At 39.8% G+C, this 22,984-nt stretch overlaps 1 protein-coding gene across 3 annotated transcripts in view; it reads right to left on the bottom strand.

Annotated features, from left to right (window-relative positions):
• LOC109431771 (uncharacterized) overlaps positions 1-22,984 on the bottom strand; it is a 436,488-nt gene that overhangs the window by 385,998 nt on the left and 27,506 nt on the right. The gene's annotated exons all lie outside the window — the stretch shown is intronic.

Genomic DNA, 22,984 nt, shown 5'->3' with positions numbered 1-22,984 from the left:
GATGGTTTCATCTATATATCAACCAATACATAATCGATTTTGATGAAAATTTTATGGTATAAGTTACATATAATGTAGCATTACTGATCCAAAAATTAGCTGTTTTGGTGTACGCAGTCTAAAGTTATGAAAAAAATGGTGTGACCAAATTTTGACCGTATCACCCTTTACGCAAAATTTGCGAAGGAACACTCCAAAGTGCAAAAAGGTCAAATGGAGAGTCCTCATCTGACACATGCCAATCAGTAAACTCATGACAAATTCTGCTGATGCAGAGTTGGGTTAGGTGCAATTCTATGTAAAGTTAACCATGAACTGTACTACCTAAGTATTCCATCAAAGTGAAGCATCTCAAACCAATGTTTGAGCTACTTCAGATGCCAAATATCAGCGAAAAGATGCTGAAAACAAGAGCTTGCTTGAAGGCATCCATAATGAAAGGTTGAAACATACTGTTAACGTTATTCTAAAATATAGCATGCTCGAGGCACGACAGTTCATCTATAATGAAAAAAGCAAAGCTGGGTTCACAAGGAAATATTTCTGTAGGAAATTCCATTGAGGAATTTTAAAAGCAACCCATAGAAGATTTGATGATGGAATCCGTGGATAAATTTATGAAGGTATAAAGAATCTCTGAAGAATTCTCCAGGGAAATTTCTTAAGGAATCTCTGGAAGAATTTTTGAAGAACGCTTTGGAAGAAATCTCCAAGAAAACTGTGGAAGATTTTCTAAAGAAATTCGTTAAAAAAGTTCTGAAACAATCCTGAACTACGGATTTTCTGAAGGAATTTCAGGAAGCATTTGTGAGGAAATGCAAGTATGTTTTCCCAAAAGAATTCTCGTACGGAGTTTTAATAGAATTTATGAAACAATTTCTGAAGATATCCCATGGAAGCTTTTCCATTGAAGTTCTTAGAGACATTTTTAGAGAATCATCAAGAAAGAGGTAATTCTAAATGAAATCGTAGAGCGATTTCGGAAGAAATTCAAGGTAGATGATCTAAAAATACTTTCGAAAGGAATCCGTTGAAGACTTTCTGAAAGGATTTTTTAAAGGAATTCATGGAGCAATTCCAGAAGGAATCCAATGGAGGTTTTGCAAAGGAGTTCTTTAATTAATTTCTGGGGTAATCTCTAAAATAACTTTGATGAAAAACTTAAGTGAAACTATGGGTGAATCCCTTAAAGACCTTTTGAATTTCCAATGTTTCCGAGGGCGTTCATGTCATTTTTTTAATTCTCTAGAAAACTTTTTGAAGGAATTACTTTGGAAATTTATCAAGCTTTTTTTACAGGAATCTATGAAGTACTAACTGACGATATCCAGTTATTTCCAAATGTATCTTTTGATATATTTCTGGAGGAATCTCTGAAAGAATTTCTGAAGTAAGATTTTCTAAACTAACCTTTTGAGAAATTTTGGAGAAATAGCAAGTGAAATAACTGAAATCATCCCTGTAAGAAACCCTACAAATCCGTGAAGATTTTTCGTATGAAAATTCGTTAGTTGTTTTACCAGCCTACAGAATTTTTTTCCGAGAAAATTTGTGGGATACTCATATTGATAGGGGATTGATGTTTTTGCCTCGTATACTAAGTGCACTGGAAACCCGAGCAAAGTCCAACAATAAAATTACAGCAAATCGACAACATGATTTGTATTCAGCAACAAATGGATATCTTAATTTGATATCAGTATATCTTTACTTAGTTTGAATTCAAATTTTGTTTCCGTTTTGCTGTCATTTTAGATTAATGTAAGTATTTAGTGTTTAGAATAGTTTTAAATCTTTTAGTAATCTATGAAAAATAATTCTAGGAATAGACCATTAGTGCAATCATATTATTGCATTTATGATTTGATATCAATCGAAAAACTCTACATTTAACGATTTTCCATTTTTCTTGGGCTGATTACAAAAACAGTTATCAATTTGCTATCATCGATAGCAGGAATTGTTTTCAATTTGATGTCACAGGAACATTTTTCTGCTGTCATTTGTGATGTTTTAACCGTTAAAACGACCAAAACGACATCAGCCTGAGTTATCAAAATTTGTTTTCAATTTGCTATCAGACTTTGCTCGGGAAGTTCACACAAAAAATGGTTTTTCGAAAAAAGGCTCGGACGATCAAGTCTCATAAACCAATCAACTCAGTTCGACGAATTGAGATGATGTTTGTATGTGTGTATGTATGTGTGTATGTATGTATGCCTGTGCGCATACAGTTATGGCCATTTTAGTGATCCGGACCAGCACCGGTAGAACTGGCCGTACATAAAACTGAATCAAGACCCATCATGCGACACATAAAACTGCGGCGATTTTTGTAACCTTTTGCATGGTTGACGAATTTTGTGCGAAAATCATCACTGGAGGCCAGATATTCCACGATGTCGGCCCGAAATTCAAGATGGCAGCCTAACATTCAAAATGGTGGCTCCAAATTCAAGATGGCGGCTATTTAATAGAGTCTTAGGCTTTAAAACCATGCAATATGGTGGTCTAAAATCTAAGATGGGGGCTCTAAATTCAAGATGGCGGCTGTCTAATGGTGTTTAGGTTCTAAAACCATGCAATATCGGTTTATTTGGTAAGAAGTTGTCCGGAGTCAAAAAATAACGACCAGTATATCCAAGATAGTGGACTAAAATCCAATATGCTAGCTTAAAATTCATTGTGGCTCTCTTAAGCCATGCAATATCGGCATATTTGATATGGAGAAGATGCTCGGAAACATGTTTGGATGACAACAGAAACATACACCATCTTGTATGTTTCAAAATTCAAAATTCAATATGGTGGCTCCAATATCAAGATGGCTGCTATTTAATAGAGTTGTGGGCTCTAAAACCATGCAATATGGGGCATATTTAGTATGGGAAAGATGTTCGGAGTCCAAAAATGGCAACGAGAATATCAAAGATGGCGGTTCCAAATCCAAGATGGTGGCTCCAAATTCAAGATGGCAGCTGTTTCATGGTGTTTTAGGTTCTAAAACCATTCAATATGAGTATATTTGATGTAGGGAAGATGTCTAGACTTCAAAAATTGCAACCAGAATATCCAAGATGGTGCTCTAAAAACCAAGGTGACGGCTCCAAATGCAAGATAGCTCCTGTTTATTGGAGTTTAGGCCCTAAAATCATGCAATATGGGTATATAAGGTTTTGGGAGGATTTCCGGAGTAAAAAAATAGCAACCAGAATAACCAAGATGGCGGTTCAATATCCAATATGGCGGCTATTTAATGGAGTTTTAGGCTATAAAACCATTCAATATTGGTACATCTGGAATGAGGAAGAAGACTGGAGTCCAAAACTAGCAACCAGAATTTAAAAGATGGCATTATAAAATCCAAATTCAAGATTGCGTTGTTTTTTTTTCTAAATATAAGGCTCAAACATCAAAAGCCAAATAAACGATGTGATTTCTGGTGCCATGAAATGGATTTTTGTTAAACGTATGAGTTTTGTTAAAATGGGTTTTTGATGGCACGAGAAAGGCGCCATCACCGCTAGGTGGATCATTTAGGGTTTTTTTTTTATCTCAAGTGCTTATCACTAAGTGAGTAACTTGGAGTAACCTCGATGACACCACTGGAGCCTGGTGCAGTTTTAGTTATGTTATTTGAGATTCGTGTTAAGTACTGTTCCTTTGAATTCCACTAAGAATTCATCATCATCATATTCGAGATTACTGTTTCACTGCTTTTGTCAAAAAAACGACCAATCATTTCCCTAATATGTTTGTGAGTTTTCACGAATGACTTTTAAGAAGGTTCAATTTTTGTCTTTCTCTTACACTAAGTGTACTGGAAAGGCTACATGTTCACTCTAAAAATAACTTTTTGATAGAAGGCCCAGAGAGTCTAAATAGCCACATATTCCAAAAAACTCAGCTCGACTAATTAGCGATGTATGTATGTATGTTTGACTGTGTTGTGTATTTATGTGTACAAAAACTCACATCACTTTTTAGCAGTAAATCACAACCGATTTTAATAACCGGACAGATCCTTCGACAAAAAATCTGGTGCCATTGTTTCCTATTGAAGATGGTTCGATCGCAAATTGTCTACTTCAACAATAAGCTGGAATTTCAGTTTGAAGCTTTACTTTGGCATCTTCCAGCTGGGTACCTATCAGCTTCTGCCACATTTCTTACATTGACTGACTGGCATACACACCACCAAGATTTTTTTTACGATTGTCACGTAGAAATAAGCTGTTTTGTGCAAACAAAATTTATTTCCCAACAAACCACATAAACCCAGTTTTTCGCATTCATCCCTTTTCGAGTTCATCGGCTTGGAAGAAACCAGTAAATCTCAGATTGCCGGAGTAACCGAACAATAGTGGGCGAGGGTGGGTGGAAATATTAAAGCTCGACGGACGGCAACCAGCAGCAACGGGGAAAAACTTTTTTGTTCATCTCAATTCTAGCGTCGTCGCGCACTCAATGGCGGCTAGGGCAAAAATGGCGGAAAAAAGATGATAATGGCTGGCCAGGTAATTAAAACCAGAAAAGCGCACGAGTTGAAAGAACTTATTGTTTCGTGATTTTCCTTCCGTCGCACCAATCAAGAGCCGCTATTTAAATTCATGGTATTGAGCCGCGCAGGGGTCTTTTTCGCAGAACAAGGCCCACTTAGCGATAACAATCAAAGTATACCGCCTACCATGGGAGGTCTTGGTCCTAGAAATGATTCGTGGAAGAGATCTTCAATATAATTTGAACATTTTTTCCAGGCAAGCCTCGTTGAAAAGAAGTGGGCGATGTGATGATGCTTTGGAGTGAAAAATTTCAGGATGTCTAATCAAGCGCGAAACATGATTACAAAATTCAAGAAGTATTAAGTTCAGTCCAGTAAGCTCTACATAGGAGGAGGATGTTTACCCGGCGCGTTGCAGGCGGAGCAAAAAATTGTTCTCTGAACTTGTGAGCCAATAACGTTATAAGCTCTTGCCTCCATCGTCGATGTCCGTCATCTCAACGCGACTACCACTTGTTTGCATAACCAAATAGAAATATCACAAGAAAAAACATGAGCTTCTATGGAAGCACATTTTTTGTGTTATTGTGAATTTCAATATTGTTTCACCGAGGAGGAAAGTTTATCCTTCCAGCGCTTCACTGGAAGCGTGAAAAAAACGGTGCTTCGAAGCAGAAAAATAAATCCTGTCAGAAGGATTTGGCTATAAATAGTAGAGAAGTCGAAGTTGAGAACTCTTGAACTCTGTCTGACCGAGAGGACTCTGTACTAAGAAAAGTTTGTTTGGCACTCGGATCGACGGATTCTGCGAATATTTCTTATGCATCAATTGTGTGACTAGATGGTCCAATTGGACACTTTTCCGTCTAAACTCAGAGTTATTTAACACAAAATTTTATGAACGTTTGTCAAAAAGAAAATAAAAAAGAAATTCAAAAAATGAATAAAATATCTGTGAATATTATTACAAAAAAAAACCGATAACATGCCGAATGCACATCTAGGCAGAAGAAAAGCTATCAAACAACGAAAACAGCACAAAAATGAGACGCCTCGTTTCGGATTCAATAAAAGTTCTACCACATAATGCTTTCCCATGAATCAATTAACTGCTTCACAACAGCAGCCGTTGGTTGGTTGGTTGGTAGGTTTGCCATCGTCGTCGTCGCCGGGCTGCACACAAAAAAGCAAGCAAAAGTTCTGCGAAGACCCTCATTTCGTCGTCATCATGTACATAATTTGTTGGAATAATTTCACCCTCAATAAATGGTTGTGCCTGCCTTCCCACGGTGGCGTTTTCTCTTATGGGTAAAAACAAAAAAAAAAAGTTTATATCATGAAAACGTTGAAGATAAAATCCTTCCTTCTGGGAGTAAGATAATCAGATTTTAAACCATAGGAGAGCAATTTCAATTTGGCCTTTTGAGTTCTGTAAAAAAGGACTTTTAGAGATTGCTCCTTTTGTAATTGAAAGAAAATAAAACAGATTGATCCACCTAGCGTTGTCAGTGGCTTTCTCATTAAATACTGTAAATAGTACATAGCATGGTAGCGCGCTCATCAAGTACGTTGGCAATTTCTATTTCCGTTGAAGTAGGGTATGTGTGCCATCAGTAATCTCACGCTCCCATATTCTTCCTATTCGAAAACAAGCGATTACGGCACCGATTGATTCCGTTCTTTTTGTTTTCATGGGTGCTCACTTCTAACAAAAAATGCAAAAATAAGAAACAAAGCATACAGCGCTTCATTCCTTTGTTTTTCGTAGGATGAAAATGGGAGCCACATGTTTAATAAGGGAACTAATACCCTAGGTATAGAAAATAGAGCAAGCAAAGAAATCATTTGGGCTACAAAACAGTGAGTCAAAACGAGGGCGTCCAACAAAGCTCTGGTCCTCACAAGTTCCTACATCATTCTTCCACGGGCCAAGCGATGACAAAGACCGCCACTTAAGAGTTGTTTGCTTAACTGGTAGTACAGCCTGGGCACTGTTGTTCTTCTGACATCAAATAGATTGAAAAGGTAAATCTCGAGCGTCTGTTCACCAAGGAGGTGCGGCTCAAACAGTGGCATCCAGCGGCTGAGTATGAATTGCTCCCTCACCGGAAGCTTTACCTAAGGTGGCAGATCCACCTCAGTAGATAGGGGACCTTAGGCCAACAATCTACTGATTCCGAAACCCAAAAAACCGTTACTGAATCCGAAAATGAAAGATTACGAACTGATTCAACGGCGACGACTTTTAGCGCGAAACAACGGACAAGAATTGGAACTTGGAATGTATTAACCCTAGCCCAGCATGGTAAACTGGCACAACTAGACAATGACGCATGCCGTATGAAGCTCGAGATCCTAAGACTGAGCGAAGACCGTTGACCGAACTTTGGATTGGCGTCGGGTCAAATTCTGCTATTCTCTGGCCTACGAGGTGAACACGCTCCTCGCCACCGTGGGATTGGTTTCCTGCTCAGCGCTCACGCCCACGCAGCGCTCACGAAGTGGGAACCTATTAATAATAGGATAATTGTAGCCAGATTCAGAACACGGACTCGAAACCTTACCATGATCCAATGTTTCGCGCCAACTGATGCCGCCGAATTGCAAGACAAAGAGAACTCTTACAGTCAACTGCCCAAGCAACCAAAAGTTCGGATAAAATTGCATGTTTGGGCTTAATCAGCTATTCGAAGGAAGATGAATAGCATTCTATTCAGCTCACTTTTTAAGTAATTAACCGAACTTGAGTTCACAAAAAGTACACTTGTATCGCTGAAAGGAACGCTATTCAGCTTAAAAATTAGCAAAGCAAGCAAAGCAAAGCAAGCAAAGCAAAGATAACCGTACACATCGTAGTTGCTACTCCGTGATTGACCAGAACAATCGAAGTTGCACAGAGAGCCAATGAATGTGAAAGCTTTGGACTAGCTAACCATTCTCAATGTGCACAATTCGAGAGTTCAGCTATTTAAAGTCAATAACGGCGCTGGCCACGTCCTTACGGTCATCAGGAAAGGGAAGGAATGTTAGTTCGACAACCGTTGCTACTAGAAACCGTGGAATCCACAGCATCCCCACAGTTGTCACGGGAAGGAATGGTGGTTAGTAGGGTAGGGTAAGGTGTGGATCTAGGAGCCACCTCTGTTAGGTGATATGATCCACTAGTTATATGGAAATACACGTCGCGGTCTTCATCACGATTATGATTTATTTGATCACGATGACCACTGATCCCGGATTTCGTGCTCGCGTTTCCATCGCCCTACCGTGGAAACCGACTGATCTACGATTATTGTAGCGCGATTCTGAACCCGGATTTTTCACTCGCACCCCCATCACTCTTACCTGAAAATTGTCTGCCATTCGAAAATTCTCAAGCTAATCTGATTCCGCATTCCACACTCGCGCTTGCATGGCTCTACCGAGAAAACCGACTGACCAACGAATATTGTAGCGCGATTCTGAACCCGGATTTTTCACTCCCACTTCCATCGCCCTATCGAGAAAACCGACTCGCTATTCAGCTTAAAAATTAGCTTCGAAAAATTAAAAAAAAAATAAATTAGTCCTCAAAAGTAATTTATTATTATGAGACATTAGTACATGTATAATGCAAATTGACTAATACCTTGAAATAATTTTTAATGTTTTTTACTTACTGAGAATTGAACTCGGGTTCTCCTCGTTGAAAGCCGGCGCCTAACCACTACTCCATGTATGTGTTGTTAGGCACTGCGGGATTTTACTCAATGTGCTGATATCATTTAGTAGAGCTCAATCAGGTTCGCGTGTGAACTTTCTCTGAACCTCAAGCCGAAGGTTCGAAAGAAGTTTACGTGGAACTTCTTGTGAACTTACATAGTTTGACATTTTCAGTTTGTTTTGGTTCGTAATTGAATCAAGTGCAAAGCAATAAATTAGTGCCAGTGCCAATCATTCAGAAAAGTTTATAAGTTTTCAGTGACAACGATCGCGTCGATTACTGACACGCAGGTGCGACAAGTGAGACGGAGTTGAAACATCCAGCAAAGCTGGACGACTTTTATCCGCAGCCGAAAAAACTCCGGCGGTATCCTGGGCAGAACAGTTTTCCGCTGCGGGGGCAGCCTTTGAGCCACACAATACGGGTGCTTTGGGTTGATTACAAGTAAGTATGTTGAAATATTATAGTGAAACAAAGTGTACTTGTGAAATTAACACAAGCTGTGGCTGCTGCGCTCGATTTCCGCGTGATTTAATTGAATGAGAACTTCTCCCCGGCCCCGCTGTCGCCGAAGTTCAAATGAAGTTCACTTTTGGTACGATTAATATTTATCCGAACTTTGAGTAGTAAGTTCAAAACAAGGCCGAAACAAGTTCGGAACGGAACATTTCAAGTTGTTGTAATATGCCCAAATGAATAATATTTGAGTTTTAAAGGCACGAAAAAGTTCAACATGAGTTCGGTTAATATTTGATTGAACTCGGTTTTAAAGTTCAACATAAGTTCATTCAGAACCTTTTTGCCTTTCTCGTACACTAAGTGTACTGGAAAGGCTATATGTTCACTCCAAAAATGACTTTTTGATAGAAGGCCCGGAGGGTCAAGTCACATATACCAATCAACTCAGCTCGACGAATTGAGGTGATGTCTGTGTGTGTGTATGTGTGTGTGTGTGTATGTGTGTGTGTGTGTGTGTGTGTGGACAAAAAAACTCACATCACTTTTTGGCAGTAAACCTCAACCGATTTTAATGACCAACGGTTCATTCGACGGGGAATCTGGTCCCATTGTTTCCTATTGAAAATGGTTCGGATCGGTCTAGCCGTTCCGGAGATATGGCCATTTAGGTGTTCCGGAACGGTACCCCAGTAAGCGGCCAGATATGAAAATGCAACAAACCCATGCATGCGACACATCAAACCACGGCATTTTCGATAACCTGATGAGCGGTAAGCAGGAAAATTGTCTCTGACCATTTCTGAACCGGTAATGTTCCGGAACCGGTTCCGGACATCCCGCCGGAAGTGGCCAAATATAAAAGTGAAAAAAACACATGCATGCGACACATCAAACCGCGGCATTTTCGATAACCTGATGAGCGGTAAGCAGGAAAATTGTCTCTGATCGTATCTGAACCGGTAATGTTCCGGAACCGGTTCCGGACATTCCGCCGGAAGTGGCCAGATAAAAAAGTGAAACAAACCCATGCATGCGACACATCAAACCACGGCATTTTCAATAATCTGATGAGCGGTAAGCAGGAAAATAGTCTCAGACCATATCTGAATCGGTAATGTTCCGGAACCGGTTCTGGGTGTCCCACCGGAAGTGGCCAAATATAAAAGTGGAACAAATCCATGCATGCGACACATCAAAACACGGAATTTTCGGTAATCTGATGACCGGTAAGCAGGAAAATTGTCTCAGACCATACCTCACCCCGTATGTTCCGGAACCGGTTCCGGACATCACGCCGGAAGTGGCCAAATATAAAAGTTAAACAAACCCATGCATGCGACACATCAAACCACGGCATTCTCGATAATCTGATGAGCGGTAAGCAGCAAAACAGTTTCAGACCATATCTGAACCGGTAGTGTTCCGGAACCGGTTCTGGGTGTCCCGTCGGAAGTGGCCAAATATAAAAATGCACCAAACTCATGCATGCGACACATCAAACCACGACATTTTCGATAACCTGATGAACGTTTAGTAGGTTAATAGAGTCTCAGACCATATCTGAACCGCTAGAGTCCCGTCGGAAGTGGCCAAATATACAAGCGAATCAAACCCATGCATGCGACACATCAAACCACGGTATTTTCAATAATCTGATGAGCGGTAAGCAGGAAAATAATCTCAGACCATATCTGAACCGATAGTGTTCCGGAACTGATTCTGAGTGTCCCGCCGGAAGAGGCCAAATATAAAAGAGAACCGTGCATACGACACATCGAACCACGGAATTTTCGAAAATCTGATGAGCGGTAAGCAGGAAAATAGTTTCAGACCATATCTGAACCGGTAGGGATCCGGAACCGGTTCTGGGTATCCCGCCGGAAGAGGCCAAATATAAAAGTGATTCAAACTCATGCATGCGACACATCAAACCACGACATTTTCGATAACCTGATGAACAATTAGCAGGAAAATAGTCTCAGACCATATCTGAACCGGTAATGTTCCGGAACCGGATCCAAGTATCCTGCCGAAATGGTCAAATCTTAAAGTGAACCAAACCCATACAAGGGTCACATCAAAGAGCGGCTTTTTCGATTACCTAATGAACGGCCAGCAAATATTTCGGAATCGGTTTTGAGTGGCCGGAAGTGGCCATATGTAAAAGTGATCCAAATCGAGGCATGTGACACATCAAATCGTAGCTTTTGCGATAACCTGATGAACGGTTAGCAAGAAAGTAGCCTTAGATCACATTAGAAACAACTGGTAGTGTTCCAAAACCGGTTCCGAGTGTCCCGCCGGAATTGTCATACCATGCATGCGACACATCATTTTGCAGCGTTTTTGGTAACCCGATGAATAGTTAACAAGAAAATAGTGTCAGACCATATTTGGTACAACCGGTAGTTACCCGGAACCGGATCCGGGTAGTAAAATGTAAATTTTAACCTTACTCATGGATGTGGTACCGTCAGTGGGGGTGTCATTGGCCCTAAATTGCATAGTCCTTCCTTTTATAAGTCGTTACAACAATATTTTAGCTCTAAATTAACATTAAATTTCGTATACTCGTTCATTTAGGTATAACTCAGGACTAGTGTAGATTTAAATGCTCTAAAATGTATTTTGACGATGTTGTAGCCTAATTAAAATTGGCCCAATTTAACCCCTTCTAGGGGGTGACATTGATCTAATAAACATTAAAAATCAAACAAAATTGTTCAATTTCACAAAATATTGATGGCTAATAAAAAAGATTGAATATATTGATACTTACGCACAACTGATTAGGGAGTGTAGAATTAGCAACTAGTTAAAATACACATAAATAAAAAAAAAAAAAAAACAACTGATTAGTGTTAAATCCGTTTAAAATAGCTTCACAGACAAATAAACGTAAAAATTGAACAACATTGATTGTCATCCATCAACGATGCTGCGCCGCTATTTTTCAGCTATGACTCAAATTGAACGTAAATGACATTATTGTTTACGAAATATGAGTGTCGAATAAAAAAACGTATTAGATATTGAACATCGAAAATCCCTCACAGTAAATTTCTGGCTACGTCACAGTATCCAAAAAAAAGTCAGTTTCGTTCCCCAAGTAACCACGATGCTGAAGCCTTATTGCATGCTGATATACGGTGTACTTAGAGCAAACATTACTTTACATGCAAACTTAAAGTTGATTTAAAGTGGAAATGGGCAATTATGCAACTGCTCCAAGATTATACCAGTATAATCTTAATTTGATTCTATAATTGCCCACTTCCACTTTAAATCAACCTTAAGTTTGCATGTAAATTAATGATTGCACTAAATACACCGTATATCTGCATGCAATAAGGTTTCAGCACCGTGGTTACTTGGGTCATTTAATTCAACATTTCATTGGGCCACAGATGTTTTGGTGGGGGCCGCCAACTCAAAAAGGTTGGGAACCACTGTCTTATATTGTCTGAATATCGGATGTCATGCTATAGCATTTTATAAAATGTATCCATATTGAGTAGATTAAGCAGTTTTCATTTTGTATTTATGTCAATGTCATCTACATGTCGCTTAAGTTTTGTCGAAAGGATATTTTGAAGCACGAGAAAGGCACCATCACCGCTAGGTGGATTAATTCGGGTTTTTCGACTTTAATGTCGTTTTGAAGAGATGTCAAAAGCTTGTACATGTACTTCCAAGTTCATAACTAATACATAAGGAACTTTTTGGAGATTTAAATTCAACGAAACTTGAATTGAACCAAACTTAAACTTCTGAGTTCGTTCTTCAAGTGGTATCTGAACTTTTGGTTGCTTGGGTGAATGCTGTCGTGGACAAGATTCCAAAAGGTGGCATCAAGACCCTCACGGGTGACTTCAACGCGAAGGTTGGTTCCGAAAACTCGGACTATGAGCACGTCATGGGACGCCATGGTGTCGGAGAAATGAGCGAAAACGGAGAGCTATTAGCAGAGTTTTGTGGCAACAATGACATGGTGATTGGGGGATCGCTCTTTTCTCATCGACCAGTGCACAAAGTGACATGAGTTTCCCGTGATGGCGTCAAGGAAAATCAAATTGACCACATCTGCGTCAGCCGAAAATGAAGACGGAGCCTTCTTGACGTGCTGAACATACGTAGCGCCGACATTGCGTCCGACGTCCGACAATCATCTCTAACCGGCGAGATCCGGCTGCACATTGCTAGGCTTCATCGACAGGAGGAGAAAATCGGGCGCCGGTTCAACACACGCCGACTGAAAGACGCTGCGGTGAAAAGGTCCTTCGTCGAAGAGCTAGAGAATCGTGCTACAAATATTCCAGAAGGTGGAAGCGAGAATAATTTGGGTGAGCTACACACCCGAAGAAAGCAGTGAATCATCAGATGATACCTGGAGGAAGATAGAGGAGCAAAGGAACGCCAAAGCCGCGATAGAGCGAACGAAAACACGAGGAGCTAATGCCGTAGCCCGTCAGCGCTATTCGGCTCTCGAGAAAGAAGTGAAATGCTCATGTAGACGGTACAAAAGAGCGTGGGTGGACTCCCTAGCCGACGAAGGCGAGAAAGCCTCAAATACCGGCGACATCCGTCTCCTCTACGATGTCTCACGTCGCCTTAGTGGGACCAATATGAATGCTACGATGCCCGTGAAAGACACGTCTGACCAGTTGAAACGCTGGTTCGAGCACTTTGGAAACCTTTTTCAAGTGTCGGCCACGCCTCAGCATGATCCGCCAAGGGTTCGACGCTTTACCTGTGTCAACACTGGAGTTCCATCAGTGCAGGAGATAGAAACAGCCATCCGTAGCATGAAATGGAACAGGGTCCCAGGGGTCGATCGCATATCAGCTGAGATACTCAAAGCTGACCCCGTAGTATCCGCACAACTACTGCATCAATTATTCTGCAACATATGGGAAACCATTTCCGGACGACTGAATGCAAGGCGTCTTAGTAAAGGTACCCAAAAAGGGTGACCTGACTGTATGCGATAACTGGCGGGGCATCATATTACTGTGTATCGTTCTCAAAGTCTTCTGCAAAGTGATCCTAAACCGGATACAGGACGCAATTCTCCGACGGCAGCAACCAGGATTCCGTGCCGAACGATCCTGTGTGGACCATATTGTCACGCTCCGTATGATTCTGGTGCAAATCAATGAATTCCAAGAGTCTCTCTACCAGGTGTTCATTGATTACGAAAAAGCTTTCGACCGTCTCAGTCACAGAAACATGCCCTCAGGCGCAAGGGTCTCCCTGAGAAAATCATCGGCACAGTACAAAGCATTTTCGTGCAGAGTGTTTTGTCCGATCCCATTCGGGTCATTGCTGGAGTGAGGCAAGGATGTATCCTATCACCACTACTGTTCCTCATCGTACTCGACGAGATCCTGGTTGGTGCGATTGCCCGTGAACCAAATCGTGGATTACTGTTACATGGAGCACCTAAATGTCTTCGAATTGGCTGATGACGTTGCTCTCCTAGCTCAACGGCACTTTGATATGCACAGCAAGCTCGACGCTCTTGCCAATCGCTCCTCAGCGGCAGGTCTTCCCGAGCAGAAGGGCATACCTTACAAATACCGTGCAAAGAGCAACCTGTGCTCTAATATCTCAAGTTGGTATTACTATATTATTCTACGCAATGTTATGAGAACACCACAATAACCATTGGATGTATTTGAGCAAAGTTAGGTATTGCTGTGGTATTGTTGATTTGGCTGGGAAAATAACTGAAGAACAATATTTGTTATTATTCAGTTCTGTCGCAACTGTCGTTGAATACAGGCGGACGCAAATTTGTTCCCTGTCTATTGTAGCTTCATTACTATCAGCTTGTGCTGATGTAATTCTCGGTCGTTTTGTATCCCGGTCGTTCATATTAACCCAATCTGGCGAGTGTACATTCGGTGCTTGGGTTTGGAATCATTATTCGATATGTGCAATATTGTTAACACTGCGCAGTTTCGATTCCCGGCGGGCAGCCCCAGACCAACTTGGGAGGACATTGCCAGTTTCGTGAAGGAATTAAATGCAGATGTGGATCAGATGGAGGCAGTATACAAAACAGCACAGGAGAGATCGCTGTTTATAAAGTTCAAGTCTCAAGCGGCATTGATGGAAACAGTAGAGAAGAATGCGGAGCCGAAAGTATTTGCCTATTCCAACGGTGGCACTGTGGAGGTGCGTATGTCTGTTGCTGGCACCAACGTTCGATACGTTAGGGTGTTCGATCTCCCACCAGAGGTGAGCGACGACGCGTTAACACTGGTGATGGAAAAATTTGGAAAGGTGGAACGAATAGTGAGAGAGAAATTTCCTGCTAACTTGGGACTGGATCATCTGTTCAATGGTGTACGCGGTGTTCATATCGATATCAAAAAAGATATCCCACCGCTGATTGAAGTATCGAAACAAAAAGGAAAAATATTTTATGAAGGGCTGAGAAACACTTGTTTTTCATGCCACGCGGTAGGACACCGGAAGGACTCTTGCCCTAATCGTCGGACTCGAGGCGACCAGAAACCTTCGGAAACTACACTAACTTCTTACGCCGGAGTGGTAGCAGGAAAAAATGCTGTGGAAGAGATGGTTCCTTCGATCGTAGCAGAGGACAGCATAATTGAAATTCTGGAAGACGATGTGAACGAACAGGAAACGGATACGACAGAAGCGGATCAGGAACAACCGGACATTTGTGAAGCTCAAGCTTATTTGGAGAAACAAACGAGCGTGGAGGATGATTTGGAGACGGCATCAAAGGCGATTCTAGAGCCAATGGGGAACCAGGCCAACCAGCGACGTGCTCAATTTGCGGCTTCCCGTTCAAGCTCTGGTTCTGGATCGAGCTCGCGCCCAAGGAAGAAGTGCGTGCGAATGCAATATTATTAGACACGCTTATATCGAATTATTAGAATAACAAATTATAAATATATTCTCGACGATTTTCGGCTCTGTAGAGTTTTCAATTAAACAAGCGAGCCAAATAAATAAACGAAATGGTAAAAAAAAAAAAAAAAAATATTTGTTATTACATCATGGAGCTATCGATAAATGTACAATTTCATAGCAAGAAATGTTATTACTTCGTTATTTCATACCTTCTGGATAACAAAAAGAGCACTTGAAATTTATGGTATGGGGCTGTCTATAAACCACGTGGTCATGAGGGGGGGGGGGGGGGGGTTCGGCCAATGACCATTTTGTATGGACAAATAAAAATTTTTGTATGGACTAATGACCACGTGGGGGGGGGGTTGAAAAGTCCCAAAAAAATGACCACGTGGTTTATGGACAGCCCCTATGCATTCATTATTGAAATAACAGGACTCATTTTTCAGGTGTTATTTATACAAAATTATGGTATTCATTTTTGTTATTTTGCCTCTTATGTCCACCTAATGAAGGGCATATCGAGGTATAATGTTATTTAAGATTAATACCTCGATATGTTATTTTGTTGCTATTCTTTTCTGCTCGGGTTACCATCAACGTCAACAAGATCAAATCGTTGGATGTAAAAACGGTCAACCCTTCCAGCTTCACGGTAGCTGGGCAACCAGTGGAGCATGTTGAAATCTTCCAATATCTTGGTAGCCAAAAGGCGGCACCAAGACCGACATAGGTGCACGGATCAAGAAGGCGAGGGCTGCTTTTGCGAGTTTAAGAAATGTATGGAAAAACAACCAGATCAGTCGACACACCAAAATCCGAATTTTTAACTCGAACGTGAAATCTGTGCTGCTATACGCCAGTGAAACCTGGTGTGTATCAGTGGAGAACACGCAATAGATGCCTGCGGTATATAATTCGTGCATGGTGGCCTCACAATTGGATCTCCAACGTGGAGCTCCATCGTCGATGCCATCAGAACCCGATAGCGACAGAAATTCAGGAGCAAGAGTGGAGGTGGGTCGGTCACACTCTACGCAGGGGCGGAGACGAAATCTGCAAACAAGCATTGGACTGGAGCCCAGCAGGACATCGCAGCAGAGGCAGACCCAGAGGCTCATGGCGGCGCAGCCTCAACATCGAAATCAAGCAAGTCGTCAAAAATTTGACCTGGCCAAAGGTCAAGGCGACGGCTGGCAATCGCCCAGGATGGAAATCTTTCGATTCGGCCCTTTGCACCACCGTGAGTGCCCAGGACTAAATAAAATCAAATCATGTTCAAAGTTTCTATGATTTATTATCTTTTGAATAAGATCTGAGATCTGATGAGGGTTTTTAAATCGGACCCAAATTGGCGAAGATATGGACCTAAAAAAATGACATGTTTTTGAGGGGGTGATCCCAAGCTTTTAATCGAGAGTGTATGTGAAAGCGAAGGGAGGGTTGCTGCATTCGATCGAAAAGATTGCAGTACCGTTCAATACGATCCATTTGGACCACTTCGGTCCAAAACACTTCAGGTGCCCCCAAGGCTCACATTTAGGACCTCTTCTTTTTATTTTGTATGTTAATGACATTTCTTTTATTCTGAAAAAAAAAAGAAAGTATTAATATATGCCAACGACATGAAACTCTTTCTGGAAATTAGAAATGATGAAGACTTCAATGTATTCCACAATGAAATTAATATATTATATCTATGGTGTTAGGGAGTAATCTTAGACTCTACTTTCGCAGACCACTATAACACCATTATTCATAAAGCTTATAACATGCTAGGGTTTATAAAGCGTTTCTGCTACAACTTTCACGACCCATACACAATAAAAACTCTTTATATTTCATACATAAGATCAATACTGGAATACTGCAGCATTGTATGGTCTCCTTATTCAACCACACACGAAGAAAGATTAGAATCAGTACAAAACCCATTTCTATTGTATGCTCTCCGTAAATTAGGCTGGACTTCATTTCCACTTCCATCATATGAAGCACGCTTCATGCTCATAGACATACAAACATTGAAAGAGCGTCGTGAGATTACAATGGTCTCATTTGTAAACGATATAGTTTCGCAAAGAATTAACTCAACTGAAATTTCATCAAAATATATTTTTACATACCTAGCCGGCAATTACGAACTCGAAATATATTTTCAACCAACCACTGCCGAACAAATTACACAGCGCAACATTTTTTTGTCTCAAGAGCAAACTTAGGTGTCTCCGAAGGATTTTGGGCCACTGAATCCGAATCCGGGCTCAGATTTGCTCTAACACGTCACAATTTTGAGCTATACCTCAATTTATAGGGCAAAATATGCGATTTTGGAATTTTGACTGCAAGCCATTAAGCTTGGAATTTTTTTTTTTAAGCAATCAAAAGGTTAATTGGTCAATTTACATCTAAATTAACGACTCATGCAAAATATTTCGTTTAACCTAATCAAATTTGATAGATTTAAGCATTTATATGAAAACTTACATGCAACTTTTGGAGGATGACTTCCCAAGTAACAATTATACTTTTGTGGCAATCCTGAAGTAATTTCTAAGATAGAATAATAAAACTTAGCAATAAAGCTCTTTGTTCTGCAAATCTGAGATAAAATAGGCATAAAACATCCATAACACTAATCTGGCCCACTCTTCAGGAGATCTTCAAAGCTGCTTTTGAAGACTTCTTTGAAACTAGTTGTATTTATGTACTTGCACTGATGATTGATTGTAAGAACTTCATGAAACTTTAACAAGAATAGCTTGAGGCATGTTGATCTTTTAGCTGTCTTTCTCAAAAGTGTCAACAGTGCATAATAAATGAAATCTTTTACCTAAGCATTATGCAGATGCAAACAAGTTTTGTTTCATGGATGAAATGTTAATTGAACTCCAAATTAATTTTCATCAAATTGAAATGACTAAAGCATTAAAATTGCCTGACAGATCATTGATGACAGGGAATCAAAATTGTCCGTGCCATACCCACTTTTTCGTTGATATGCCGCCCAAAACATACGAAAATAACAAAGCGCCCCGAAAATAATATCAATCATTAATATACGAAGACATAAATTTCCTATAAAAACAAAAGGCTACGCCACTTTTTCAATTCTATCTAAACATGGCTGCCGTTCCAAGCGAACAAAACTCATGCAGCCGCCATCAATTGTTATTACTTTTAATCCAAAGCCCCTCAAAACAATGATGGAACCAAGTCACCTTGCATGAAAGCTACAGCCTTTATTGAAGATTGTTTTTACTAGTTATGATCTTAAGGCAGATTTGTTCGTCTTAAATGAAACTTTTTCGTTTTATTCAAGAGTAACAGCGTTTGACAATTGTTTGTTTACGTTTTCGATGCTAGAAAATTATCTCAGTACATTTCGCGGTGTTTCGCGTCAAGATGTGCCAATTCTATTTTGTTTCCCTGTATTTTTGCAATTAATAATGAAGTGCAACTTACTTAAATTACGCTATTTGGCATGAGCTTCAGCAGAGTCACAGTAAGTACCCATTTCATTTTCGATTCGCACAGCTGTGGCCTGTGTGAGGAATTAGTTGAAGGCAGGACGACAGCAGCCAACTACTCGCATTTTTGATTGGCCGTAAAATCATTATTTCGTTGAAAAGATTACTTTTTAGCACAAGAATGGCTAAATTATCAGTGAGCAAAAATGTGTATCTGTTTATATTTGCATGAGAACGCGGTTTTTCAACCAATTTGTTAAATTCATTATTTGGATTAAAAAAATAGTTCGTTGTCTTATTATTATTTCGCATAGTTCTTGTTCCAGAGTAATGGCTCTACCTCAAGAATAGAAGGCTTCAAGAAGTTTTTAAAGGAGGATTAGTCAGATGAAATGCACTTGAATAAACGAAGCATGAACTTTTAATAAATTATGTTGATGTTATGTGTTGAAAATAACTTCAAATACGCCTTAAAACTTATTATAAGATTTAATGCTCTTGTACATTCAGTTGTTTTATGCGCGAATTTTAATATTAACTTGAAGATAACTTAAAAACCGCAAACGAACGAAGATTGTTTTCTCTTGATAAAAACAACTACAAATGTTCCATGAATTGGTCATGCTGTGATAAAGCTTCCATAAAAATCATCAAATCTAAAAGGAATTGAAATTGTTACTTGGGTTGTATGTGAAATATCGTACCTAACATAAATCGCTTAAAACTATCAAATTCGATTTGAAAAAACGAATTATTATGCATGAGTCGTTAATTTAGATGTTAATTGACCAATTAACCTTTTGATTGCTTAAAAAAATATTTCCTTGCTTAATGGCTTGCAGTCAAAAAAGCCCAAAATCACATATTTGGCCCTATAAATTGAGGTATAGCTCAAAATTGTGACGTGTGCGAAATATGGCCCCTTTAACCGAATGATGGCATTTTATAATCGGCACTGTGAAACTATTGACTTTACAATGTCTCGGAAAAAAACTAAAACAACACTTAAAGTCAATCCGAAACCAAAACAATTTAAATTTAAGCTAATTTAAGTAATTTGTTTATATGTAATGTTCACATGTCTACATTGTTTGACGATATAAATAAATAAAATAAAATAAAAATATTCGTTCGTCATCAAAGCGGTACTCAATAGGAAGACATTACCGGTGATCCAAATGCTGAACGAAGTTTTTGCTGTTTGTGGTTAGGCGAGACGCACAGTCAGCGATCGTAGAACAGCTTATAACTCCAAGGACTTCGAGAGATTTTGCATCAACCTAGGTATAGTGCACGTGAAGATCGCTGTTGGAAGCCCACGTGCAAATGAGCATGTCGAACGTGAAAACCGAAGCGTACTGGACGCCTACCGTTGCATGGTGACGGATTACGACAAATCCTGGGATAAATATCGTCGTATGATCCAGTGGGGATTTGACACCATGGTCAACGACTCAACCAAAGTGTCCCCATATTCGCTCCTGTTCAACTACAACCCCAGAGATATCATGCAAAACCAGCTATTGATGATGTTCGCCGCTGAAGTCCTGAAGGTGGCAGTTAAGGAATTTCTTAAGCGTGACGACACATTCACAAGTCACGAGGTCCGATGAGGCAATATCTTGAAGGCGAACTCGTGGACAAGCATCCGCAAGCTACTGGCTTCAGCTAGAAGTTAGAGCCAAAATACAAAAGGCCGTACCTAGTGTAACGAGCCCTGGGAAATGACCGTTATATAATTGTCGATGTGCCAGGAGTGCAGCTGAAGCAGAAGAAAACGTCAACTATCTTTGCTGTCAATCGAATGAAGCCTTGGGCCGTCAATGCGTTGCTGGAGGACAGCAGGGACGACAACACGACTTCCGTTGACCCCGGTGGGCACTAAAATTTTCGCTGAGGCGGGATATAACCTGTGGTTTCAGTTATAACTGAATTTCTTGGAATTTTTTAAATTTATATTTAGATTTTCATATTTCACCCAAATAATTACCGTAACTAGCAATGATTTCCTCGAAAAGCAAGTGTAGGGCTGTACGTTATAGAATTAAGGTCTTGAAAATATAACTTCTGCTGGAGAACGTTTTTGTGGATTGCGGCTGGTTGCCAGAAGACAGGCCGCGTTCGACAGCGGTCTTGACTGTTGTTACGACCCCTCGGTCGATGCGGCTCACCAGAACAATCAATTTTGAGCGTTACCTAACGATGAATTCTGCAACGCGCTTCGAACGAGAACGGATGACAGAATGTGAACGTCAAACGTGCATGCAGATTTGGTGAGATGGCAAAAACCCGAAAAGTTGAACTAAATAGTGTAGACTGTACATGCTGTCATGCTAATGTTAAAAATTCTAAATTTTTGCTTATAATTACACTTGAACTAAATTTCTTCACATCGATATTAATCCTAGCGAGGTAATTATGTCTTGAAATATAAATAATGTGAATTCTAAGGTGTTACTGTTTCTAGACAGACAATTACTGTAAATTCGCCTAGCTAACATATAGCAGATCTAGTTGATCGGAAGATCGGAATTCTTCATTGATCCGAAGCAACGTAAGTGGAATATTTCAATGAATTCAAATAGTAAGTTCTTACGTTCTAATGTTATAGTAGGAAATAGGTTGGAGCTAAAAGGAAGTCAAAGATAGCTAAAAGGATAGTCAAAGATAGGAAGATACCGTGAGCAAGTAGAAGTAGGAAGATTAGTGAACGAACTGAACGTAAGTTGTTGAATGAGGAGTTGTTAATTTGAACTAATTTAGTGGTGCTAAAAAATAGTCGATCCCTTTGAAATTTGAGAGGACATCGTCCCGTGTTTAGGAAAAGTGCATGGGTCTATAAAAATATTCTTCAATAGAAAATTTGATTGTGATGGCGTAGCAAAAATGCGATAATAGAGATTCATGGTGAAAGTGTGAAGTAATGTTAACATAGCATCTACCGTTGAATGAGATCAGGCTCCAAAATTTGAAAATGATCAACTGTCGGAAGTTCCTCAAGTATACCATTGGACAACGAGCAACTTAACAGATTGGTGAGATCTTTCCAACATACATTATTTAACTTCCAATTTCAATAATCTTTGTTATACTATTTATTCATATTTCAATCACGTATTCAATTGCGTACAAATCAGGAGGCGAACCAGCTCTCAAGCTGAAAACCTCTTAAATAAAGATTAAAAAAAAAAAAAAAAAAATGCGTACAATGTGGAGCGTTTGGTACGGTATGTCCACGCATCCTTCTACCCCTGTAGATTCTAGAAATGTTTCGACACAATATGTATATAATGTAGAAGTCGAGGCATTTCCAAGAATCATCTCTGCGGTAAATACTGCGCAGTAGACCGGTCCGCTTTGACGCTTGTGTCGTATTCCTAATATGTCACAAGCTTCAATATTGACAAGAAAAATAGTCGGGCGTAATCTAACCCGAATATTTTCCAGGATGCTTTCTTGTACTGGCTGCGTATGTATTAGATTAGATAAATTTAGAATTTTTGAAATTTATATTTATGAACCACCCTAATTTTCCTAAACATTTCTAGTTTTTCTTTTTTATCTTCAAACAATGCCCATAGTCAGTAATATATCGCCTTTTAAACTGAGCGGCTGCAATATTGAGTATATGTAGTTCCAAAAGTCTAACGATAGATCCTCTTACAATAGTTTTAATATTTTTCAATTATATGTCAAATTTGTTGCAAATGTAATCACGGATACATCACTCTGTCACATATTTCTGATTGGAGATTTCTATATGTAAACCTTGAGTAATGTTTTGATTAAAAATATTAATATAAATTGTCCAACAATTGTACAAACTTCTTGGAAACGAAAACTTGGAAAAAAGTTTTCCTAGATCAAAGAACCTGTATCAAACTACAAAGAACAACCTAATAAACCACACATTTTTGCCTCCAAGAAGGTCCATTCCCAATCACGATCTGATTCAACCTTTCT

This window comes from Aedes albopictus, chromosome 3 (assembly GCF_035046485.1).
Source record: "Aedes albopictus strain Foshan chromosome 3, AalbF5, whole genome shotgun sequence".
Taxonomy (NCBI): domain Eukaryota; kingdom Metazoa; phylum Arthropoda; class Insecta; order Diptera; family Culicidae; genus Aedes; species Aedes albopictus.
Note: the sequence above shows the minus strand (reverse complement) of the source record. Positions and strands in the feature narration are given on the sequence as shown.